At 36.4% G+C, this 26,043-nt stretch overlaps 1 pseudogene; it reads right to left on the reverse strand.

Annotated features, from left to right (window-relative positions):
- Positions 1–7,193: 7,193 nt before the first annotated feature.
- LOC101272485 (malate dehydrogenase, mitochondrial-like) overlaps positions 7,194–26,043 on the reverse strand; it is a 32,541-nt pseudogene continuing 13,691 nt past the window's right edge.

A 26,043-nucleotide genomic window follows, 5' to 3' on the forward strand; every position in this document is an offset into this window, starting at 1 on the left:
ATTTTTGTGTCATATACTGAGATTGGTAGTACAAAAAGAAAACTTGTCTGGTGAAGAGATGATTTATTTTAGTTTGCTCAAGTTGAAATAAAGATGCAGTCATTGTTTCAAATGGAAATGCCAAGTAGTTCATATCTAGTTGATCTAGATTAGAGGTAAATTTTGGGACACAAGATCATAAAGATGGTAATAAAAGCCATGCTAGTGGAGATGGTTCAGTGAGTGTGTTTGAATGTTTTCTCTCATGTCAAAGTCCAGAGGTTGGCAGTACAAGTCTGGAAAGTTCTCTCAGGGTTCCAGAACTCACAATACTTCCCTACTTATTACTCACTGGACTTGGCCACTGTGTTGAACAACGCGATGTACTTTCAGGTGCCCACCACTGAAGGATCTGTTTTCCCAGTTGTTGGTGAGCTGTGAACACACAGTTGTCAACCTCTGAGGGGTTACTTCAGCTGCAAAGAAGTTCCTCACTCAAGGTCTTATGCCTTCCCAGCGTTACCCACAGCCAGTGATTGATCAATACATGAATGTAAAGCTCTGGCCACTTTATCCCACCATAGGACTATTTTGAAGGGCAAGTCTAGCTCCAAAGATCTCATAAGATTTCTGGAGGTTATTGTGGGACCTCCATCTCAGCTCAACTTTTCCCTCTGTCTAATCCTGTTTCCTTCTCCTAACTTCTAGTGTGGATGACCCAAATGGCACTATTAATAAATATCTTGCATGTTACACTTCATTTCAGTGTCTGCTTTAGGGACTCAACTTGTGAGAGTCTCCATTCACAAGGATTTCTCATGGTCCAGCATGGCATCTCCAGCTATAACCATTATGTACTCATTACAGCCAGCAAAAAGGAAGGGAAAAAAAGGATATGGGTTAGACTCATTCCTTATTCATTTCAGTAGTTGCCAAGGTTATGCATGCTTATATCTTAGTGTCCTGAACTTAGTTTCAAAACTATACCTCTCTGAAAACTAGACTTACAAATATAACTTTTATTTTGGTTGGCCATGTGCCAAGATAGAACAGTCCCCAGGTAGAACAGTCTCTGTAACATCCACCTTACCTCCTTCATTATAAGAAGCTGTCTTAAGCCTTGGCAAATCATCTCAGCAATGTCTGTGAATTCAAGTCTTGAGTATAAAGGATAGATGAAAAATAAGGAGGGTACATTCTTCAAATCACAGCTGAGTCTTATTATTTTTCCACAGAAAAATGTGACAACACCTTATTTGACTAAGCATTTCCTGATGTTGAAGCACTATTTTTTTTGTGTGTGTACTCATCTTGAAAATAAATTATTTATCTGGGTACAGATTTTTTTTTTTACAAATTGCATTGATGAGTTCTATTCTATATACTTTTACTGATTACATGCTATGTCTGAGGTGCTATACTAACCATTAGAATAGATGAAAAAGTTTTGCTTGAGTGACTTTAGATGACAATGAATTTTGAACTCCTGGGTTTACCATTGTCAAAAAGGAGATAACATTTTTCTTAGAATATGTATTGCTATGCATGATTGTGTCTAACGACTAACTATGCTATATCCCACCAAGGGTGAAAATTCTAGTTAAAGAGATATTATATAAACATACAAAGAGTTAACTAACAAAGATGACAGCACATAATAGCCCAATTAGTGGCACATAGACACTGAGACTCATGTCTTGATTAAGAACTTGTGAAGATCTGAATTGGCACAGTTGTCTTGCCACAATAAGCCATGTCAAAATATGGCTAGGTCTCTGTTTGCTAAGGCACAATTTTCCTTTCTCATTTGAAATTAAAGCTAAGTATATGTCACCTGCTCTTACTAATCTGTGATTTTAACAAAATATTTTAAACAGTATTTATGTTTTCTGCCATTGTTGTCTACCAATTGTAGAGTGGATCCAATCAGTCATGTCACACATACTTATAAATGTCACACAAACTTATAAAATGATCAATTATTTATCTGTCTATCTATAGTTTATATATATAAACTATAAATATAAACTATAAATATATATAAACTGATATATATATATATATATATACACACACATACATATACATATATATTTATGTATATATACATATATACAAAAATATAAAGAATCCTAGACAATTTGTAGAGAGAAATATACATTATTCTCACTTCATTTTGGATATACCTGGTTCTTGATTTTCATTTGATCTCATGATATCCTGCTTATATTCCTACTCTTTCATCCATGGGCAAACACTTGCTAGGTAGCGTTTTTGACAGAAAAGTGCTGTGGCTGGGATATGTCCTCACAGTTATCCATTCTTGGAGATTTGTGGGTGAAGAAAGTGACTGCTTTTAGAGTTTGAGTTCAGCCTTGTTTACCAAGGATTTGTAGAAGCATGATTTTTTGACACCATATGCTCCTTTAAGTATGTAAGTTCTTAATTATTAATGGCTTTCCTGACAGTTTCCTTTTCATACATTAAAGGGAAAACACATTAGATACTGTGTTACAGATTATTTTATGCCTTATATGCTGTGGTAGGCTGAATAATGGATCCTCAGAAGATATCCATACCCTAATCCATGGAACCTGTGAATGTTAACCATATGGCAAAAAAACTTTGCAGGTATTATAAAGTCAAGATCTAAATGCTATCACATGTACCCTTATATAAGAGATATTTGATACAGACTACAGAAGAAGAAAGCCATGTGAAGGAAGTAGAGGGAAGCAGAGTCAGAGAGAAAAGGAGCTATGCCACTGACTTTGATGATGGAGGAAGAGTCCATGAGTCAAGAAATATAACTCTAGAAGCTGGAAAAGGAGAGGAAACAAATTCTCCCTTAGTTCCTCCAAAGGGAGCTTGACCAGGTGGACATCTTGGTTTCAGTCCAGTGAAACTGACTTTAAACTTCTGGCCTCTAGAACTGTAAGATAATAAATTTGTATTGCATTAAGCCATGAAGTTCATGGTAATTTGTTATACCATGACATAAGAAATTGTATAAAAACTGCATGCTGTATAATAGTTGACCACAGTGAACTTCGTCCTTGAGGGCCATATTATATTTAAAGAATTAATTTTTATTTTGGTTTTAAAGGGTTTTTCTTGTTTGTTACCATAATTTTTCAGACAATACTCAGGTAGAATTTTGATAAAGAATTCTCATACATACTCAAGATAACTATCCTGTATATAGAATAATCCTGCATTGAAGAAATAACCAAAATAAATGCTATTGCACACAGACAATGCATCTGTGACTCTGATGCAAAGAATTTAGGTGATATTCCTCTTCATCGCATTTCTTTGATTCTTGTGCAAGATTTGTGTCTAGATGTTTCTAGAACTCCATGGGGGATTCCAGAAACATGTGTTTTTCTAAAGCACCACAATAAGTCTACATTCCATAGAAATTTTAAAAATCACAAGCTTACATTTTTCTAGTACTTTTCATGGAATCCATAATTCATAAAGAAATTATATATTACAAGGAGCAGAGTTGTTGTTTATTCATTTTTTCATGATTTTCTTATTTTGTTTTCCCTCAAGAGCTGTGTAGCATATTTTGGACACTCAAACACGTAAAAAATAGCTTCACAAATTAAAGATTAAAATAAGTAGAACTTAAATAGTTAGAAAAATTAGATGAGATTTTTAAAAGTTAACTTTTAAAAATCATAAGAATCCTATGGACACTAAAACATTCATTGCTGATAAATCATTTAATGATAGACTTTACTGCCTTCTCTGAGCTCCAATGTAGATTATGGTAATTACGATTAAAAATCCTTTTCTATTTAACATTTTATGATGACAAAAATCCTTTATTGGCCCATTTGAGAATTCATTCAGTCTTAGATTTTACCATTGTCTGCCTACTTAGCACAATGAAACGAATGTCAAATAATTGTATTATGATAGTGAAATATGAGCCTTATATTTTAACTTTAAAAGATTGAAGTGGTTAAGAACTATATTCTTCCTAAAAGTGCTTGAGACATAAAGCTGACCAGTAGATGCCATAGACTTCATTGAAAATGTTTCTCTTCCTGACCCCTTAATACACTTCCTTACATGTCTATGCCATTTTTTTCTTCTCAATACTCTGCTCCCAGTCCTTATTCTCAGCATATTAATTTATTGACTATCTTTCTGCAGCCATCCAGCTCAAAATGTTTTAGCTCCTTATCCCATAATTCCTACTGAAACTTCCTCATCTACTAGATTGTCTGTGATCTCTAATGAAAAGATGGGGTTTCTGATCTCATTTGCTCATGTCACAGAGAACACAATCCATTCACCATCCCTTCCCCAATTCTGTGCTTTAATTCTTTTTCTCCATCTGTTCTCTTCCCCCATCTCTAAATATGTTCTAGCTTGTCCTATGCTAAAAGTTATTTTTTCATTTAATCCTGACCAACTCTTTAAACTCTTTCTTTTCTTTCTCTGAAAACCTCTTGAAAGTACAGAATATCTTGTCACTTTTGCTAGCTCATCATTCACTCACTACTGAAACTCTTGAAATTTGGTTTATATTTGGATCAGTTCTCATCTCTACAGACACTTCTTATTCCTTGACTGACTCTTCTTCCTGAGTTGTCTTGATATTCTTCTCTGTTCTATATAGAGCTTAATCTCTGACATTAAATTAAATAATATATGAGTTTAAATAAGATAATATGGGGTGGGATAGGAAGGGCGGGATAGGGAGGGTGGGAGGGAGACGCAAGAGGGAGGGGGTATGGGGATATATGTATACGTATTAGCTGATTCACTTTATTATACAGCAGAAACTAACACAACAATGTAAAGCAATTATACTCGAATAACGATGTTAAAAAAAAATAAGATAATATATGTGACAAGAAGTCCAGCTACAACCTAAATATAAGAATGAATTATTATAGTACATATTATAATTGTAATAACAATTATTATTATTAATAATGTTATTATTTCTACTTTCTTGGTTTAAATAACCCTCCAGTAGCTGAATTACAAATTTCTATTCTGATTTCTGGGCTAGGATTTAATCCCGCATATTACTTTTTATTTCAGATGTATTTCCACTTGTATAGCACACCTTTCGACAACTCAAACGTAGCATATGTAAAACTTTTACTCATCTCCCCCATTTCTTGGGGGAAAAATATAAAACAGCATTTGCTTTTTCTGCCTTCCTCATTTCTACTAATAGAAATCCTTCCAGACACAAAATTGAAATGTGGACATTTTTTTGGACTTAAAAGCAAGAACTCTGGATCCAAACTTCATGAGTTTGAATCCTGGCTTTGCTAGTTATCAGTTTTGTGACCTTGAGAAGTGTATTTATTCTTTTTGTACCTTAGTTTCTTCATCTCAAAAGTGTGAATAGTAACATCTCATGTGGCTGTTCTGTAGATTAAATGTATTAAAATACATAATACTTAAGAAAGTGGATAGCACACAGTAAGAATTATATATGAGTTTATTGTTATTATAATACCTTTTCTCCCTTAATTTCATCAGTCATAATTCTAATAATTTTATTAGTAGGATTTATGTTCTTACAGAAATAAAACTGAATTTAAATTCAGAAAATTTGAATCTATTCCCAATTCCAACTCTTTCTCAGTTTTTTGGCGAATCATTTAAATTTAAAGAAAGTTTTATTCTGTATGTTTCAAACAAAAGGTTTTATGTTATAATGCATAGACATTTCAACATTATAACTTGCATTTATCTCTTTTTAAAATAAATTGTTCTGAATCTATTTTTAAGGCTTATTACCTCATTACTTAGAACAAGAAACTGTGTAGTAATACTGCCTAGTTTGGGGCCTTAACCCCATCACTCAAGATTAAGTGACTGCAGGTGAATTACTTTATTAACCTGTGCTTCAGTTCTCCCTTCTACAAAATGGTGCCAGTAGTGGTATCTCTCTTGTAGGGCTGTCAGAAAGATTGATGAGTTAGTTAAACACAACAGTGTCAGGCACACAGTAAATGTGCAATGCAATTCTTATTATTAACACACTTCCATGTTCCTTCTTCTAATCCATTTTCAGTATATGCTAGAAATAGAGGTTCCTTAAATCAATAAATGTGCCTGACAGAAATGAAAACAGGTCAAGATGAAATTTCTACTTTAACTTTTTTCTTTATTCATCAATTGAAGATCACCTATATCATTTGATTTTATATTTTAATATGTACAACACTTTCAGTGACTTTTCCAGTAAAATCAGGGTTGACTTAAAAAAAAATAAAGCAACTGCATGCATTTAATTTTTAAAGGCAATTCCATTTTGATGACTGCCCTCAACATTTTCAATGTTTTTAAAGTCCTTCTTTTAAAAGAGAACGTGAACCTTCAAAATAATGTAGAAAACTCTCATAATAAATAATTATTTTTAATATAAATATAACATCAATTCCTTCAAGCCAACTGAAACTATTATAACATCATTTCACAGCAACCCAGTCATTTACTGCTGTAGCAGAATTTTTTATCTGTTTAAGAGGAATATTACATGAGTTTTGATAGTTCAGTATGTTAGAAATATATGATCGGTTTGACCTAAAAGATAAAAAAGGTCACATTTAAATTGCAAAATTATTTTAATAAATCTTTCAACTTTTAATTGATTTCTAAAGTTCCCTCTAAGTCATGCTGTTGTTTTCTTATTTTACAAGCCTGTTACATGTTGTGTGTTATTTAAATTTTATCTCATTCATCATGTATCAGTTAGAACACAAAATTCTATTGTTTAGGTCATCCTGCATCATTCTCACACAGAGTATTGAGATAATTAAATTAATCTAATTATTTTCTAATCTTTGTTTCATATAAAACTTCTAATTTTTATTTTATTAAATCCAAAAGTCTTCCCAGTATGACTACTAGCAATTCTTTTCTCTGCCTGGAGTAGTACAAAACTTTTACATATACTTTTACTTTTTCCTCTTCCCTTGAATTTGTTTTCTCCCACACTCAAAAATTAGAAAGAAAAAATATTTTTTTAATTGGATGAGAACTTGAAAAAGAAAATCAAAGCCTGCTTTTATTGATGCACTGATAGACTGACCCGAGATTTGGAAGGGGTGTTTTGTTCATACAATACTCATCATCAAAGCAAACTGAAAAGACAAAGGTGTCTGAAATGGCTTTACACTGACATGACGCCTTAATTCGTTAAGGAAACGGACTGCTCACTAACCACCTTCTCATTTCATGTTTTTTACAAACTCCTCTCGTTTCTTGATGGAGGCTTTCAGCTCAGAAATGGCCTTGGCAATCACCTTCTCTTCAAACGGGGGAGATTTTGCCGATGCCTAGATTCTTCTCGATGCCCTTTCCCCCCAGCATCGACGGTGTGGAGAAATACAGACGGTCTGTTTCCTGGAACTTGACAGGGAACTTTCGACAACTTTTCAGTTCATCGCATCCACGAGGGAGAAGACAAATCGGCGGGCTCCGGCGTACACCGTGGACAGGGTGGCAGGGTTTGTTGTGGCCTTAGTCTTGCCCACCTCCGTGCCAGCCTCCTGGGTCCACCCGGTGTGGGTAGTCAGCAGGTCCTGGGGAAAGTCCACTTTGGGGGTGCACTGAGATCAGGGGGATGATCCTCCCAGCATGGCCGCCAATGACAAGAACGTTGACTCGAGCCGGTCCACACCCTTCAGTTCGGCAGCAAAAGTGTTGGCTTGGACAATGTCCAGGGTTGTCACCCCAAAGATTTTACTGGGGTTGTAAACTCCATGTTTCTTGAAAACTTCTGCTGTGATTGGGATGGTGGAGTTAACTGGATTTGAAATGACGCAGATCCTGGTCTCGGGGCTGTGCGGGCACAGGCAGCAGTCAGGGTGGCCAGGATTGTGGCGTGGGTGTTGAGCAGGTCGTCCCGTGTCATGCCTGATTTTCTTGGGACTCCCGCGGTAATAGCCACATTGTCGCAGCCCTCCGGGCAGTCTGGCAGCTGCCCAGCTCTGAGTTGGCCTTTCACCATCGCTCTGGTCTCGATGTGGCTCCCATCGGCAGCCACTCCGTGTGTATGAGCAATACCGTGGAGGGTCGGGCAGCTCACCAAGGGGCCGCTCTTCAGGAGAAGCGAAAGCGGCTGCCGGATTCCTCCAAGCCCCCAGCACGGTTGCTTTAGCACTGTTCTGGGCTGAGGTGCCAAAGCTGCGGTGGAGAGCGGCGCCCGCAGGCCAGGTGGTGGGTGGCAGGCGGGGTGCGGACCAGCACGGGAAGGAGCCCGTGAGGGACAAAAGAAGAAAGAAAATTTGATATTTCTATTTTTATTTACTACTATATTGCAAAAGGAAAGTCTCTGTAAGGAAACATGTGACTGAACAAACTTTGTCCCTTGTAATTCTTACCTGTTTTGTTTTACCAATGTAGTCCAATAATACTCATGTGTATTTACAGATACAAAGGTAAGTACAAAGATCAACGTGGTTCAATAAACCCATGACTGCTTAGAAAATTATTAAGTAATTTGGAGGCATATGTTATATTGCTAATGATTATTTAGTTATTACAGAATTTTAATGTTAAGATTATTAATATTTTTAATATAACTTCTTAACAAATATCTTCAGCAAGGTAGAAAATATTATTCCAGTTTTTCTGCATTAAAAGTAAAGTCATAATGTGTTCCCAATAAAAGGCACCAATGTTCTTTGGAGAAATGGCTGATTCTATATTTGGGACAAAGTACAAGATAAGCATGTAATATGTTGTTCTAGGAAGCAAGTATGTGTTCAAATTCTGATGTGAAAGTGTGAAAAGGACAAGAAACTAGTGAAAAGGTGTTCCCATGGGCCAAACTTAATACAGATTGTGCATTTAAAAAAAAAGAAAAACACAGAAAGAAAAGGATTGAGGGTAATACATTATAAAAATTTGAATAACAAAAGTTTCCATGGATCCATAATGATTTTTTTTTTTGATTTTTTTTTTTTTGCGGTACGTGGGCCTCTCACTGTTGTGGCCTCTCCCGTTGTGGAGCACAGGCTCCGAGGCCATGGCTCACGGGCGTAGCCGCTCCGCGGCATGTGGAATCTTCCCGGACTGGGGCACGAACCCGTGTCCCCTGCATCGGCCGGCGGACTCTCAACCACTGTGCCACCAGGGAAGCCCCATCATGATGTTTTAACAAAGAAGGAAGGAGGGTAAAGAAAAAGCTCTTCTTTACTTGACAATGAAAGCTAATATGCAGTGAAAGAATGAGATAATTGGAAAGATCACTATCTTGCTACCCTTTGTGCCATAATCATCAATGAAGCTAAACGACTGGGTAAAATGTTGTTGGAGAACAGGATATTTATAAGATATTTACCACATCTTAAAGTATCACCTTACAAATTATTGATGGCAGAAAATGAAAGATTTTCTACAATGAAGAAATCTGGTGGACAATACCATATCCAAGTGATTCAACTTAGCACAAAAATAACGAGACACAATTACTTTATGTATTGATACCTACGTATGTGAAGCAATGAAAACACATGTCACCTCTGTAATGCTTTTTGCAATGAAGCTTCATCTAGTTATAATCATGAGGAAAAATCACACTTATCCAGATTGTGTGATATTCCATATTAGAGGCTGATTATACAAGTGAACAATGGTTGACCTGCAAACTGAAGAATGCCACTTGCCGTCTGTTTCTACAAGGATGAAGTCACTAGCCAATAGAGTCGCTGACCTTTAACACACCCTGAAAGGAGTTCAGGGCAGAGATCAGGAATGAGGCACTCGATGCTCTGGGAAAATCTGGCTGAACAGGGCTTCAGATAGATATTTTCAGAAGAAAATTTAAGGAACACAATTTCTTGCATCTTCTTATACCTAGGAAAGCAGTAAAATCACTAATGGAGACATTTGCTCTTCATGACTAGCATAAACCTTCTACTGAGATGTATAATTGATTGCAAGTACCCCCATCACGAAAATAATGTATATACTGACCTCCTTCCTCACCACCTCTTCAGAACAGTCCCTCAGAGCTATCTGAGAGGCTATATCCCGGGCTACAGTCCTCAGTAAGCCACAAAGAAAACTGAATTCACAGCTCTCACATTGTGCTTTTTTTTTTTTTTTCAGTTCACAGACCATCTATAAAAGTAGAACTTTCACCCACAATCTGCAGCAATGAGCCCAGGAAGTCAAATCATTAACAACAGTATGACTTCCAGTCCAGAAAGTCAACCTACTATCTTTCCACAAGACTTGCAGCATATCAGAATGTTTCTCTAGCAACCAGTCTAGGATAGTTTTTTTTTTTTTTTTTTTTTTTTTGCGGTACGCGGGCCTCTCACTGCCGTGGCCTCTCCCGTTGCGGAGCACAGGCTCCGGATGCGCAGGCTCAGCGGCCACGGCTCACGGGCCCAGCCGCTCCGCGGCATGTGGGATCTTCCCGGACCGGGGCACGAACCCGTGTCCCCTGCATCGGCAGGCGGACTCTCAACCACTGAGCCACCAGGGATAGCTTTTAAATGCCTTTTCGGTTGGTCTACAGAGAGAGTCTAATGCCTGGAAATTATTAAAGTGGTGAGATAGGGCTTGCCTGGTGGCGCAGTGGTTGAGAGTCCGCCTGCCGATGCAGGGGACACGGGTTCGTGCCCCGGTCCGGGAAGATCCCACATGCCGCGGAGCGGCTGGGCCCGTGAGCCGTGGCCGCTGAGCCTGCGCATCCGGAGCCTGTGCTCCGCAACGGGAGAGGCCACGGCAGTGAGAGGCCCGCGTACCGCAAAAAAAATGTGGTGAGATAAAAATCTAAATAGGGTGGTAGAAGCAGAAATTTAAAAGTATCATGGATGCTTTAGAAAAATATATTAATAGTTCATATGGAGCTATTGATATTTGTGTCAAAGGAAAGTGAATTTCTAAAAATAGCTTCTGGGATTAAACTACATGGAAGAATATGGTAATATGGAAAGAAACAGGATTCTCCATTTCTACTGTGAAAAATTGACTGATACCGCAGTACAGAGTTATGTTTATGTTGAAGGAAGAATTTACTAATGGTAATAGTGAGAACAGTATCAAGGAGTAGTTTTATGTATTTATCACTGAAGATTCTAAAAATTCTTTTTTTTCATTGCTTCTTTCTCTATTTCCTTTCCTCCCTCCTTTCCAGCTTTCCTTCCTGCCTTCCCCTCCCTCCTCTCCCTACCTTCATTTTTGTTGTTCCTTGTTTTCTCCCTTTATCCTTCCTCATTATTTTAAAATTTATTCATTAAAACATAAACATTCATTAAACATCTATACTGGGAAAGTTTCTGTTTTCTTTCTGGGTCAGTAACAGTCTTATGAGTTAGCTTAACACTGGAATTAGCTATTTGAGTTTCAGATCATGAAGTCAGCTTGTTCAATCTGATAAACTGCCACTTCATTTACATAAATGATGAAAATATCAACTTCATTATTAAGACAAATTTGAAATGAATGAATGAATTATTTGGTGCAATAAATAAGCCTACATAATTAAAACTATGACCTAAAGATTATTACAATCATCTGTCAAAAAATAAAGCATGTGTGCATGGTTGTGTGTATGTGTGGATATGTTTGGTGTGTGTGTAGGGTACCAAAGCCAATTATTGTATTATCAGCCAATTCTTCAGAACTAACAGCTGAGACTTGGACTTAATGACATTTTGAACTTATTTCTGCCATTTGGGATATGTTTGCAAATGTTAACTCACATTTTCTTTTTAAACCTGTTTCTTCCATGTAATTCTTCATGACTGTATGAACCATTATTGATATTATTTATTTCCATTTTGCAGGAATGTTTAATGTTTCTTTTCTTTGCTTCTTGAAATCTAATCACTAACCTTGTGAATACCATATGTTTCTCCTTGTCTTTCTCTGGGGTAAAATTCTAACGTCTGTTCTAGGGCATACAGATTTTTCCCATTGTTGCCAAACACATTACAGATATTAAAATTGTGTGTAGTTCATGTTCCAGTGAATTGAATTAGCTTATCAGCTGAATGGTTACCTATTCACTTGTTTTGTGAAGTAGAGCTAAAAGGCTTAGGTGCTCGAAGACTGAAGGTGAATTTAAGGACATGATTTAAGCCTTGCAATAGTACAGAAAATAAGCAGTGTGTAAAAATGTGGCTGAATTTCTTTTGCATGTGATAAATGTTGATTTTGTTGTTGTCCTTGTTCTCTCTGTAGTTCACTCTCTGTCATTTCAAAGCATTTAGGCTATTCTGTGTCCACCATAACTGGGAATGGAAGTTTTCAGCATTAAGGGCCACAAATAACCTTCCCAGGATTTCCATCCCCAGGGTGGCAAAGAAGCCACAGAATGTACCTGTGGCTTTAGGATTGGTATGAAAATAGCAGCAAGAACAATAGAATCTGAATAAAGTCAGCAGATAAGAAAGAGGAATATTTCAATGATAACGTAATGAATGAATGACTGAAGACTAGATGGGATGAAGAAAATCTCAAAATTCCCCTATTGAGATATTACATCAAGGATTAAGTGAACCCAGCAAAATCTCAGCACTGGGTAAAAACCCTAGATTGAGTGAGTTAAAATTTTCAACCTCAGTGCTATGGGCATTCAAAATAGAAATCAAGTTGAATCATCAGGAAAAAATATGTTATTTCTTTTATACAGTTGAATTTGTGTTGACATTCATACCTACAAATGTCAAAAGAGAAAACAAGCAATAGGCCTTTAAGGCTTGTATATTTCTTGCCATATTTTAACTGTGCTTCCACTTTGACATGCTGAGTTACTATTCTTTGAAAAGACACTAACCTGGCATTATTTAAGTTTTTATCAAATGACCAAACTCCCTTCTCACTTATGTACTAAACATTTCTTAAAATATTTCATTGTCACTTGAAATGCAAATTATTTAAGTAGTAACATTTACTATGAAAATTATGTTCTCTGGTTTCATCATACTGACTCATTGTTTAATCCTGGTTTCAATTCGTAATTGCTGTGTGATCTTATTAATCTACCTCTTCTAGTCTGTTTCCACCTCTCTGATATGACACTAAATATAACACTTCACAGCTATTTTTTTTAATTTAATTTAATTTATTTTTTTATACAGCAGGTTCTTATTAGTTATCTATTTTATACACATCAGTGTATATATGTCAATCCCAATCTCCCAATTCATCACACCACCAGCCCCCACGCTTCCCTCTCCACAACTGTTTTTTAAGAACTGTAAAACTAATCATAATAGTAGTAATGGTATTAAAAATAGTACTGTAGAAATAATAGTAATAGTGGAAATAGTAGCAATAGTATCAAAAGGGGAAAAAAGAAAACAGTTAAAATTTCTGAGCAAGCATTGTGCTAAGCATTTTCTCCATGAACCACGGTAGACATTTTCTAGGGTTTAACTCATTTAATATTCACAGCAACTCTAGAGGTAGGCAGTGTTTTACCCCATCATATAAATTAGAGAATTTAGCTTCAAAAGATTAAGCCACTTCCTTATACTACCCAGATGATGCATGTTGGCTATAATTCACATTTAGAGCTTGCTTTCCCAATCACCATACATGATATAAAGGGAAAAAAGTAGGTCAGGCAACAAACATGAGCTCTTTCCCTGACCTCTACAGTAGTTCTCAAACTTTGGGACATCAGAAATATCTGAAGGACTATATGATGCCAATGATGCTGCTGGTGCCGCGATCACACTTTTGAGAATAGCTGTTCTAGATCAGATATGTGAAGGAACCCATGAAGTTATAATGTGGCCTTGCTGAATGAAATGTAGGTGCTACTTATACATAGATAAGTACAGACTGTCACCTAATTTGAGGATATCATTGACAAAATATTTTCTGTTGTCTGAAATTTCATCATTAGAAAATCATTACTTTCCACTATTATATTTTCTCAAGTGGAATTAATATTTTGGAAGATATATAGTATCTATTCATCCAGTTATGATCACTTCAGTGGACAAAAGTGTAATACAAAGATGAATAATATATGACCCTTGGCTTTAAGAGTCTTAAAATCTAGAGAATGAAACTAAATCTATAAGCAAATAATGCAACAAAGCTTATAGACCTTATGCAAAAAGACAACAAGTATATATGGCATCAAAGCAGAGGATAATAATTCTACCTGAGTTGGAGTATGCAGTGGAAAGTTGAAACATTGAAAAGTAGAATAATTGGATAGAGGAGCTGATGTTTCAGCTAAATGTTGAAATCCAAGAATTTATACTAATCAGATAGAGCATAGGAATCAGGTTGGTAAAGCATGGGATGGAGGGCGCATGTTATAGTAGATGACTGAATAGCTAGGCAGGTACCAGATTAAGTATAGTTTTTTATTTATTTATTTTTGCGGTACGCGGGCCTCTCACTTCTGTGGCCTCTCCCGTTGCGGAGCACAGGCTCCGGACGCGCAGGCTCAGTGGCCATGGCTCACGGGCCCAGCTGCTCCGCGGCATGTGGGATCCTCCCGGACCGGGGCACGAACCCGCGTCCCCTGCATCGGCAGGCGGACTCCCAACCACTGCGCCACCAGGGAAGCCCAAGATTAAGTATAGTTTTATGTATCCAACCAAAACATTTGGACTTCATGCTGATCACAATAGTGAATTTCCAAATGTTTTTTGATCAGGTATGAAATATCTGCTTTGTGATTTACAAGGAATAGTCTGATAGTTTGCAGGGTTTACTGACCAGGAAGCAGATCAAGGTTAGTAATATTAATTTTATTAATAAACTAATCCTGAGAAATGAGGAGTTCCTCAAGTAAAGAGGTGGCAATATGCATATACAGAGGGAATAAATTTGACAGGTAGTCAACAAGAGAGAGTAACAGGACTTTTTTGTTTTTATTTTTTTTAATTCTATGTGACTAGTGTAGCTAGAGACTAAATAAAGGATGAATCAGATTTTGGCTAAGAAATTATACAAATCAGTGGTTCTCAAACTTTTGTTTACTAGAATCTTCTGGGAACAACTATTAAGACTTTCGGTACACAGTTCATACCCCTTGCAATTAATCCAGAATCTTTGGTAGCAGCTGTAATTCCCACATGAGCCCAAGGTCCAGCCCAGTTAGGTATTCGCCATTATTATAGATAATTGTGCCATTTCCTAGGTAGGAAACAGATATGTAATGTGGATAAGACTGTGCCAAAAAAGAATGTAGAGAGAAAAATAAATTGAAAATATAAGAAAATAAATAACAGTGGAATGAATGACCTGGAGATTTTAGGATGAAGAATGCAGGTGGAGACACTAAAGTTCAAATTTAAAAAAGATATAATTCTTGAAACTAAAGGAAAGGAGGTAATGAACAATTTAGATATAAATACAATCTCACTGAAATAGCAGGGAGCTGGAATGTTCATGCACAATTGCCTCAATTCTCTCTGCTAAGGAGTGGCTGTGCTGCCTGCAATGACAGAGGAGAAAGAGAAAATTGGAGTAAAGAACTTGAGGAAAACATTCTCAGCTATTGAACTGTATAACTGGGCATAATTGGTAGTGGGGTGCTGGTAGAAATTAGGAATTTCTAAGTGAGAGAAATCATTTAAAAAGGAGAGAAGATCACCAATGGAAAGTGCCTATTTGCTGTTATTTGCTCTAACCATGAATTCTTTTCTTACTTCTGGAAACCCCTCTGTTTTTTTAAGCATTACATTAAAAAATATAGTGTGCTCATGTTCTCATATGCCTTCTTCTTTTGGTTAAGTTGTATGTCCAGAATTAAGTACCTGACCCCACTGAAACTAGTTACAGCCCTTCCCCAAGGCTTTTGTAATTTGAAATAAGAATAACCAGGAGTCATTTTTTTCTCTGGTGTGAGGTTCTAGCAAATGTGAGACTTGGATTCTGTGAGACTGCTTTCTTCACCGTGTGGGATGGATGGTCTGAAGTCAAAGCTGAAGAAATGCCGAAAAAAGAAAAGCACTAAAAAGAAGACAAGGTCGGGAGGAAAGTTATTAAGATGTTCCAGCTCCATTCCTGAACTTCCTGTTTTGTGGTTATCTAATCTTAAATTGGAAGTATACTGTTGTATCCTGGTGTATGTCAAGAAATAATTCCTTTCATTTTGGATTTTCAAAAAGATAGTTATCAAAAATGTGTAAACCTTATAAAACTGTAATGTGGAAACTACACTTCCCAATCCCCTGCAGTAACTTGAGGCCACGTCCACTAGAATATAACTGGAAATGATGTGGGTTTTTTCCAGGCCAAATGAACCAGGAAGCATGGATGCCTTTTCTACCCTCTCTTTTTCTTTAAACTTAGATGAAGAATACTCTGAAGCCCTTTGAAAATGCAGAAATACAAAAAGAAAATAGCCTAAATTCCTGAACTTTCAAGTGGAAGAATACAGTTAAGTGAAAGCTACAGCTGCTACAGATATTTACAGGATAGAAAAATAGCCCTGATCGTGTTAAGTTACTGAAATTGTAGAATTTATTTATTATAGTGACTAGTGTTTCTCTATCTGCCTAAATGATGCACTAAGACAATTTGGACTTAACTACATCATAACAAAGAATTTCCAGCGTGGTAGTCATTGTTTTGTTTGCTAAATATTAACAGTCTTTAGGAAACATAACACTCTAAATTATCCCCTTGTAGGACTAAGTGATCAGTTCTGGCCAACAGTTATCAGCAGAATCGACTTATATCACTTCCCTGTAAGAACTTTAATCTGCATTGTGAAGCACAATTGAACTTTTTTTTTCCTATTTCTCCTTTCCTTTGGTAACTCTACCTACATACATATCTGATTCTTTGCAGTTGTAAAACATCACTTTTTCATATATTACTATTTATATTGTGTCTCAGAGCTTTATTTTAGAATGTTTCTTTTGCTATGTCTTTAAATTCATTAATATTTTCTTTTCCAGTGTCTAACCTGATGATAACCCCATCCACTATATTTTTCATCTTGAACATTGTGGTTTTCCATGCTTAAAGTTTTATTGGCACCTTTTCTAATACCTTCCATGTCTCTCTAAAAATTTTCATTCTTTCCTCTAGTTTCTCGAATATCTGAAATAAATTATAATAACTGTTGTTAATGTCCTTGTCTACTAATATAGCATATGTGTCAATTCTGTGTAGGTTTCGATTGATAGATCATTCTTTTCATTGTGGAGAGAATTTTCCTACCTCTTTGTATGCCTGGTCATTTTAAATTGAATACCAGACACTGTGAAGTTTACTTTCCTGGAAGCTGAATTTTTATTTCATACTCCTTTAAATAATATTGTGCTTTGTTCTAAGATGCATTGAAGTTACTTGAAAACAGTCTGATGTTTTTGGGTTTGCTTTTCAACATTGTTAGCTTGGACCAGAGCAGAATTTATCTGAGGTTTTGACTCAATGCCCATGAATTATGTTGGTTTCAACTCCGAGGGGTGGGAATTGTCACTATTCTCAGACAGGTGTGAGATCAAATCACTATTTCCTCTGATTCTTTCAGGTTTTTCTTCCTGAGCCTCCTGCAGTTTTTTCATATGTCTGCTGAATAGTCAAATGAGGTGATCTGCAATTTTCTGGAGTTCTCTATCTGTGCGTACCTCTCCTCTCTGGTGTCCTGTTTTGTCACTTCTAGTGCCCCTGCTTCCCTGCACTCTCAGCTCCATCTTCTCAAAATGGGAAATTCATTAAACTCCCACCTGGGATCCCCCATTCTGAGCTGTGATACAGAAAGGCTTAAGTCTTGAACCCGTTACATAATTTGCAGGTCCATTGCAAAAGGAAGGTGCAAGAACCCTTGTTCAAATATTATGAAGAATTTCAAGACAGTGACAGCAGGCGCTACACCAAGTATCAAACTGTGCAGCAGCACCCGTTTCATGGCTGTGAAGCCAGCCCTGCTCAAGGAAGTGATTTAGGACAACAGCAGTGCTCTTCTAGTTATTTCCATATGTCATGGTTTGTTATCCTTCATTGTCCAATGACCAGTGATTTTTTTTTTTTTTTTTGCGGTACGCGGGCCTCTCACTGTTGTGGCCTCTCCCATTGCAGAGCACAGGCTCCGGACGCACAGGCTCAGCGGCCATGGCTCACGGGTCCAGCTGCTCCACGGCATGTGGGATTTTCCCGGACCGGGGCACGAACCCGTGTTCTCTGCATCGGCAGGCGAACTCTCAACCACTGCACCACCAGGGAAGCCCTGGCCAGTGGTTTTAAAAACACATTTTCTTTTATTTTATTCTGATTTTTAGTTTTTTCAGATGAAAGGAAATCCTTTCTTTGTTACTCTCCCTTGGTCAAAAGTGAAAGTTCCCCTTACTAATCAATGTTTCAATTACATAGCAGCCTTTTTACCTTGAAATGACGTTGGTATAACAATTATTTTTCTTGGATCTTAGCAATTCAGTTTATCAAGTAATACCAGATAGTAAATAACATTGTTTTATTTAGTGTTAATTTAAAATCTGATACATATAGCTGGATTACTGTCTTTGGTACAGCTATCAGAATTATTTAAGAAGGGGATTTGTATTTGGTTGTGATAAAATTTGAGATTTCCTGACCAGATGTACTGTTTACTGTTGCTCAAGGACCTGAATAAAAACTAATTGCAGACTTTCTCTTTAGATGAACAGATATTCTGGTTGTCTGGTCTTGGAAGCTACCTCTAATTAAATTAATTAGAGCACAAATTAAAAATTTCATTTTCTGCAGGAACTTGATAGGTGACACAAATAAGTATTGAGGGCTAATATAAGGTATTAATGCAGAGGAGTGTATGGATGACTGAGGAGCGGGCATGCAAAAAATGTGTCATTTTTGTAAAAAAAGCTACAAATGTAGCTGTTGATGTGAAAAATAATCATAAAAATATTGTACAGGTCCAAAGTATATGATATCCATGTGTTTCTTTCTGAGTATGGCTTCTGTTTTATGATCACTGCCTAAAAGCATTGTTATTTGAGTTTTTTTTTTCTTTTAATCAAGGAAAGTTTGTTCAAAAAGAATGATATAGAAACATAAAATAACAAATTATAATAAACTGGAATGACTCTAGTTGAAGCTGTGCAGCTGTGAAGGAAGGTCAGTGCCCACAACTGCCCATACCTCCATCCCATATTGATGGTCCCTAGATGAGAGTATATCAAGTTGTTTTCTTAGAAATCAAATGGATAAACCTTTGCACTGGACGGCCAGCTTTTTTTTTTTTTTTTTTTTATCCGAGGATGGTTAAAGCATTGCATTTAGAACTATTCTTTCTAATATAGTAACCACTAACCACATGTGGTTATTAGGTACTTGAAATGTGGCTCGTTCAAAATACGATCTGCACACCATATTTTATAGAGATAGTAAAAAGAAAAGGTAAAATACATTGATAGTAATGTTAGTAGTGATTCCATGTTGAAATGATATTTTGGATATATTGGATTAACTGATACATATTATTTATATTAATTTTGCCTTTTTTAATGTTTCTAATGAAGATACTAGAAATTAAAAATTGAATATGTGTCTTCCATTTTGTTTTAATGGACAGTACTAGGTTCAAAACACTTGGTTATTAGACAACATCAGAGAATAACAATGCATAGAGCATGGTGGCAATGAATTGTTTTTGAACTCTCAATTTTTTGAGATTGAACCTTAAGTTTTTTTTTCTTTGTTTTTTTTTTTTGTTGTTGTTTTGTTTTTTTGCGGTACGCGGGTCTCTCACTGTTGTGGCCTCTCCCGTTGCGAAGCATAGGCTTCGGACGTGCAGGCTCAGCGGCCATGGCTCACAGGCCCAGCTGCTCCGCGGCATGTGGGATCTTCCTGGACCGGGGCACGAACCCGTGTCCCCTGCATCGGCAGGCGGACTCTCAACCACTGTGCCACCAGGGAAGCCCCAGAAGTTTTTTAAAGAAGAAAATGCATTAAACCTATTTTTATTATTGAATCTTTTTAAAATTTGTATAAATTAGCATTATGAAAAACATAAGATTTTTCTTTCATCTCTGCTTCTCTTCAGTAGCTTTGCTGTTTTTAATAAAGTCATATTTTTCCATATATATATTTTAAAAATTTTACCTTTATCTAATTTTATCCTTGTTACAACCCTGTGAAATAAAAGACATTATCTCCATTTTATCTTTACCTTTCCTTGACTCATTTGCCTCTATTTAGGGAACAGGGCAGCTTAGAACAACGGTTCATCAGTGAATAACTCATAGTTTATTAATTCAACACTTACAATTAAGAAATCTTTTTTACCTTATTTTCACAAAGCCTATACACTTGAAAAATTGGCTGTCTCCAGTATCATTCTTGGAGTTCCACAGGCTACTTATCCATCTAGATGAACTCACTGTGCCTCCTTAAGCTAGCATTTCACCTTGGATATTACATCTGTGGCCCTTTGGAGACAATGCCATTGCAAAGCTACTTCTTAGAAACATGAAAGGCAAGAATTTCAGCCCGTGGTAGGCTAGGAAGGAAGGCAGTATTATGAAGTCCAAATTTTCTATCTTTCCTCAAATAATGCCCCATAGCGCAAATAAATTGGCTACAGCTGAACTGAGGTCTATTTCATGGAAATAATATGGAAGTTGCAGCTGTGCACAGTCACCAACTAAACCATCTGAGGTGCGCTCACAATGGCCTGCTGGTGGTAAACCATCAGTGGTGTGACCAAACACTTTCTTAAGTGCTAGATGGCCTTATTTGAACTGTGGAGAGAAAGGGAAGTTCTAGACAGACTATCAGTGTAACAAATAGTTGCCCACTTTGGGCTATCAATGTTGCAGAATATGGAAAAAAATACTTTCAAAATTAACCTTGTGTTTCTTTCTTTCGTGTTTAAACTTTATGGATATGTCTCGATATCATAATTATTTTGAAAGCCTCTGTATAGTTTTCTAATGGTGCTGTGATAAATTACCACAAACTTGGTGGCTTAAAACAACACATATTTATTATCCTGCATTTCTGTAGAAATCTGACATGAGCCTCATTGTCCTAAAATTAAGGTGTCAGTGCCTACGTCATTTTGTTCTGGAGGCTCTGGACAGAATCTGTTTCCGCATCTTTTCCAGCTTCTAGAGGCCACCTACATTCCCTGGCTCCTAGCCAACTTCCTTCACCCTCAAAGCCAGTGCCTTTTATTTTTCTGACCATTTCTCCCCTAGTCATGTCTCCCTTTGATCACAGATGGGAAAAGTTCTCCATTTTTAAGGATTCATGTGACTAAATTGGGTCCAGGCTAATGTAAGCATCTTGAGGACCTTAATCACATTTGCAACATCTGTTTTCCCATAGAGAGTAACAAACAAATTCTTGTGATTAGAATGTAAACAATCTTTTTTGGAGAGGTGGGGGTAGGGGTGCAGTACTCTGCATGCCACAACCTCTATCGCTCTGAGCATTTCCACAAGACATATGTCTACTAAAGGGAATAATTCTCATCTTTTCATTTCATAAAGATATTCTGCCGAAGAACACATTGTAAAGGCATTAAAAAAATTCCTGCTCATCTATCAATCAAAAACCTTTTTAAAAGCAGTTTATCTCATTATGACATCTTTAAGTCATTTAACCCTCTATCGAAATCAAAGCTTAGATTTACACATTAACATGGACACATAAGGAAAGTTAAGAAGTAAGATTTACCTTGGGCTTTATACTTTTCCTCTTTTAACCATGGCAAATTTTATAGATCTGACATTTTTACTTTACTTTCACCGACAAGAGACATTTTTTAAAAATATTTCAAAAGACAAATCCTATTTATGATTCAAAATCTTATTTAAGATTCAAAATAAAGTGATTAGGAAGACTCCTTTACACTTCCTGCTGAGTTTACCATTTTTAAGACAGGGTAAATATTAAGCCATCATCAATAAAAATTTATTTACTGTTAGAGTTCTCCAGAGAAACGGAACCATTAAGAGATATATCTCTATCTCTATATCTATCTATCTATTTATCTCTCGTCTATATACCTATCTAAAGAAAGATTCATTTTAAGCAATTGGCTCAAGCAATTGTGGCGGCTGGTATATCTGAAATTTGCAGTATTAGCTAGCAGCTTAGAAATTCAGGTAACAGTTGATGTTTCAGTCTTAAATACAAAATCTGTGGGTACACCAGTGGTCTGTAAACTCAGACAAGGTTTGTATGTTGCAGTACTGAGGAAGAATTGCTTCCTCTATTATGGAGGGTAATCTGCTTTACTTTAAGTCAGCTGAGTGTAAATGTTAATAGCATCTGCAACTACTTTTATAAGAAAAGAAAATCTAGACTAGAGTATGATTAAAAAATTGGTTACTATGGCTTACCCAAATTGACAGATAAAGATAACCATCCCATTTATGGAAATTATTATGGAATAAAAGCTTCATCTGAAGGACTCATTATTTTTTTAAGGACATTTTAAAATTAAATCTGTTGATTCAATAATTATAGAGTGCTTACCACATAGATATTTACTATGTAACATTATATATATATATATATAAAAATATATATATACACATATATGCACATATATGTTTTTATGCATATATATTTATAGCATTGGCCATATAAACATGAATAAGACACTGACCCTGAGCTCAAAAAGTTGTTGTCTAATGAAAAAGGTAAATATATGTGCAAAGCATCACAGCGTAACATTCTTGGTGCTAAAAGAAGTATGAATTCTGCAGCACGATTGCAGCATGAAAGGAGTGTCCACTGACATAGGCCCAGGTAGCCATGCTTGAAGGAGTGGAAAAAACTGGCTAAGGGACAAAGTAGAAAGGGCATTGCAGGTAGATCATAGACCAAATAACATTAGATTTCACCACCTGTTTGGAGAACTGAACATTTTAGTGTATCTGGAACTCAGGGCAGGATGTTGTTAGGAAGGTAATTGGATTCCTACTGTGAACAGCCTTGATTGTCAGACCATATCTGTCTTGGAGGAACCAAAAGCCCATTAAAGTAGTGGCTGTTGTTTAAGGGTGTACAACAGATTTAACTTCACAGTCCTTAAAAAAGGCCACTTCCCTTTGAAGAAAGATACTAACTCTTACTTGATCCCTCGCCAGCGTGTCTAAAGATAGAAAACATGAAGATACTTATTCAGTCGGCCCAAATATTAAGGAGCTGAGAATTGGTTTTAATTATTCTTGTAGCCTTTTAATAAATTTCATAGATGATTCTGAGTTACAACACTGCTTTAGAACCAAAGCATTTAAGGACTGTAAGTCGGGGGAGAATTGCTTTTTTTCTCCTGTCTACTTTTATGCTCATTTTAATGGATACAGGGCACAAAATAGAAATGAAATCATTTCCTTGTTAAATATTTCTCCTTAAAATGTTAAATAATTACTAAATATGGAAGTTTTAAAAAATAAATCATGGCTGGTTTCATATGATGCAGACTACTGCATTCTACTGAAGCTGCAGGCACATGAATGCATGAGTGTATTCATCTCTACACTGCGTAAGAAATTACCACAAATTTAGTGTCTTAAAACAACATTTAGTATCTCACAGTTTCTGTAAATCAGAAATCCTGCTACAGAGAAACTGGATTTTCTGTATCAAAAATATATACACACACATATATATATGTGTGTGCATATTTATATATATATTTTCAATGCTTGAAAGCACTGAGATGGAAACCTTATTTGTATGTAAATAGGTATTTCTATGTTGAATTGTTGACTATCACAGATTTGCATTAAACATGTGAAAATTCAAAACAAGGTATATAATGATCCCACACATTGCATTTTTGCTACAGTAAATTTGATCATTCTCAAATTCTCTGTAGGAGGGTGTTTCCATCTCTCCAAGTCTTTCCAGGGATGACTTAAATTCGGTAGAACGTTCACATTCACAGGCACACCTGGCAGCAAACAGTTCATGTGCTGTGGTCCCTACAACACAATGTATCACTGCACAACGAGAAAAGCACTGCAGAAGATGATAAACACCCTTTCAAGACTTCAGGATGGAGAGTAGTTAAGACCAGAATTAGATGATTCTGAGACTTATGAGCGTTTTGCATCAGAGGAAATATTGTGTTGCTAAAGTGAACTTTCATTGGACCGTCAATATCTGCAAAACTATAACCGAAAATCTGAAACTGTTCATACCTTCTCCTAGAGGCACAGCTTCTATGTTGTTTCTACAGTTATAATGCTGTGGGTCAGGATTTCCATCTCATGTCCACTATCCAGTTCTGTAAATCCTAATTTGGGACAGAATTCCAATCTTTATATGAAACATTGATGCAAATTATTTCTCTGTTATAATTTGTATTTAGTGGTCCTTTTTTGTTCCACTAAGAGAACCCTATTTAATGAAAAATAACAGTGCTATTTTGTGCATCATGTTGTCAGAAAAAAAAAAAATTGTTTCTTTGTATTCTGATCTTCTTTATTTCCTCTTTCAGGTCCTAACAACACAAAACAAATGCTCCCAACTTATCCATATCATTTTATCTCCATCATCTTTTCCCACCATGGCTTTCTCACTCTTCTGTGCCCCCATCTTCATATATAACTAAGATAGCCACGTAATACGCATTAAAATGTTTAGAGTATCTGAGTTGAACAGAATATTTCTAAAATTTGTCACCAGTTTTTTGAGTTCCTACCTTAGTCTTTCAGTGTTTTACACAGGAGAATTCATGTTATCCATTCATAAGCAAGCACTTAAAAGTATTGTGTCTGGCTCATGATTAGGTATTAAGCTTGAAATATTTTCTTTAGTAGACAGGTTAGAGCACACATATCTCCTGATAACATATATAATAGGATAGATTTAAATAAATGATTAACTAAACAAATGAGCAAGTTGCTTCATAGATCATTTCTTTTCCACTGTACAGAAAAGTGCCTGACTCAGTGCTTGAAAATTATCTGACTTTTCACCATATACAGTATGGTTTCATATTATTTTCAATAAGAGTTGGCATAAACTCTATTTACAATATCCCAGTGTCATAGTGGCCATAATAAAGAATATAACCCCTTGGTTCCTTCATTCTGTCATTTATTAATGTATATAACATTAGTAGATTATTACTGTGTGTCAGCCATAGTGCACAGAGTATGAATCAGACATGTACCCTGAATGCAAAAAAGATGCAATATAATAAGAAAATTGATATTGCAATTGCAAGTTCCATTATGTCATTTTGGATATGTTAATCTTTATGCCTGCTCTCCATATGCTTTTGCAATGGAAGCTGCCTACTCCTGCCTCATCCCCACCTTGCATCCTTTCAGTTCCATATGCCTCATTGGTCAAGCTTCATGCTAAATGACCCAGACCTTCCACTTTAGGGTCATAGTGATTCCATCAGGATGTTGATGCATCACCAAAGCATGCAATTTACATCACCTACAGTCTACGCAAAATTGGCTTATAAAGATGATACTACCTTAGGACAATTTCTTGCAAAGAAATTTGAACTAAGACCATGTAAAGACTTTGAGTGGTGAAGTTCCTGAAAGGTAGTACGATTGAATTAAGCTAGACAAGGTATTATGGGCCATGTTTCCCTGCACTAGAAGAGAACAATACTTCCTATTAGTACCTGAGGTATGTTGGATATTTTGAGGACTGTGACAGGTGATCTGGGGTTAGTTGCCCTGGGAATCTGTTAAGGAAGAGGATCCTCAGTGGTGCCATTATTCAAGTAAACAAGGCTGGGAAGACTTTAACATCTTTTTTTTTTTAATTTGTTAATTTAATTTAATTTTTTTTTGACCGTGCCACACGGCTTGCAGGATCTTAGTTCCACGACCAGGGATTGAACCCAGGCCCTGGCAGTGACAGTGCTGAGTCCTAACCACAGGACCACTGGGGAATACCCTATAATCTTGGTGACTTACTTTGGGAAGAAGTTGAATACCAAAATAATCCAAGCTTGGTGATCATTATTCTGTGTGTGGTTCATACGAGGAGTAAACTGAGACTCTTCCCACCATGCCATTTCTAGGCATGAGTATAAAACACACCATCTATAAATGGGGAACCAAAGGAGGGAAAATATTATTTACCATGTGATTAAGTAGTTTATAAATCCACTATCACTCACAAATTTTTGGTTGCTTTAGAATGGGAGCC

This window comes from Orcinus orca, chromosome 5, assembly GCF_937001465.1.
Source record: "Orcinus orca chromosome 5, mOrcOrc1.1, whole genome shotgun sequence".
Lineage (NCBI taxonomy): Eukaryota > Metazoa > Chordata > Mammalia > Artiodactyla > Delphinidae > Orcinus > Orcinus orca.